At 48.8% G+C, this 1562-nt stretch overlaps 1 non-coding gene across 1 annotated transcript; it reads left to right on the top strand.

Moving 5' to 3' along the window:
* The first annotated feature begins 1023 nt into the window (after positions 1 to 1023).
* Positions 1024 to 1142, top strand: LOC143607841 (5S ribosomal RNA). Its single transcript, XR_013149069.1, has one exon. It is a non-coding gene; the product is annotated as a 5S ribosomal RNA (ribosomal RNA).
* Positions 1143 to 1562: the final 420 nt, after the last annotated feature.

Below are 1562 nucleotides of genomic sequence, written 5' to 3'. Positions count from 1 at the left end.
GTACTCGTGACCATGAGATATGACTGTCCAAGAGAAATGAACCCCCTTTCGTGTCGTGAAGGGCCCGCGGGCCGGGCTTGGTGGGCCCGTGGGCCTGTTTTGGGCAACTCCGCTTTAATGACACGAGGCGTTGCGTCCGGGACATGAGAGGAAACTTTATGAGCGGTTTATGGGGTCGGGGTTGGTAACCTCATGTTTTCGGGTCAACACGTTGACCGTGTCGTGCTCGGGCCCTCGACGTCACCACAAGTTTCACGAAAATGGGACTTGTAGCGGGGAAGCATTATCATGGGTATAGGTGGTGTGTTATGGAATCGTTAGTCGGTCACGATCGTTAGTCAGTCATGTGTTTAAAACGTAGATCCGTGTCGTGCTCGGACCCGAATGAGGACCGGGCTCGCTCGACATCAACGTTCCAGGTTTTTTTACAGAATGGGTCGACGTTAACGGGTATGGAATCATGACATCATGTCTTCGGGTTAACCCGAAGCCGATGGACCGTAACAGGTTTGTCGAACAGCGTGCTAACCTTACCGGGCAGCGGGCCAGGTTTGCCGGGCAACGTGGATACTTTACCGGGCAACGCCGACATTTTATCGGGTAACGTGCTAACCTTACCGGGCAACGTGCCCAGGTTACCGGCAACGTGCCGTGCATTTATCGGGTAACGTGCCAGGTTTACCGGCCAGCTTTGGTTTTGCAAGTCATTGTGGCCAGGTTATCGGGCGACGTGACTTGCGAACATGAGAGGAAACTTTATGACCAGCTTATCGGGTAAAGTGCCAGGATTACAGGCCAGTTTGCTAAATGTCATGTGGTGATTGTATAAAACAATATAATCATGGTGGATATACACATTCATAGCATTGCAGCTACTTGTGCCTCGTATCCACAGAACTTCACAGTTAAGCGTGCTTCGTCTAGAGTAGTACTAGGATGGGTGACCCCACTGGGAAGTCTTGATTCTTTTATTTTTTTACCTTTTGGGAAATGTATAAATGAATAAGCTAATGCTTCTATTTCGGTTGCGATCATACCAGCACTAATGCACCGGATCCCATCAGAACTCCGCAGTTAAGCGTGCTTGGGCGAGAGTAGTACTAGGATGGGTGACCCCCTGGGAAGTCCTCGTGTTGCAACCCTTTTTTTTGATACTTTTATGTTTTTGTGCATGACTTGGTGCCATGTTTGGGTTGAGTTGTTTTGTGCATTTCCAACTTTCTCGCAAAAGTTCAAGACACGTGCCATTTCAACTTGGTGCCGCGCCAACACTTGTATGATTTACATACGGCCAGCCTCGGGCTCGTAGTTGGACTGTATGAGTTTAAGCTTGGTGCCGCGCCAACACTGACAACACTCGTACGAATTTCATGTGTGTAATATATATACAGCCTCTTTGCCTTATTAGGTTCAGGGTGGGAGAATTGGGTTGGTTTTGTTTGAGTTGGACAAGTACTCGGGTTAGAGAGTTAATGCCTCTGTTGGATTGGAGTTGAACATGGGGTTGGAGTTTTTTGAATTGGGTGGGACAAGTACTTGGGTTGGAGTTATGCCTCGGTTGG

Source organism: Bidens hawaiensis, unplaced genomic scaffold (genome assembly GCF_021521415.1).
Source record: "Bidens hawaiensis isolate Kalapana, Puna unplaced genomic scaffold, B.hawaiensis_p1.1 tig00087618_1, whole genome shotgun sequence".
NCBI lineage: Eukaryota > Viridiplantae > Streptophyta > Magnoliopsida > Asterales > Asteraceae > Bidens > Bidens hawaiensis.
This window is presented reverse-complemented; position numbering and strand designations above follow the sequence as displayed.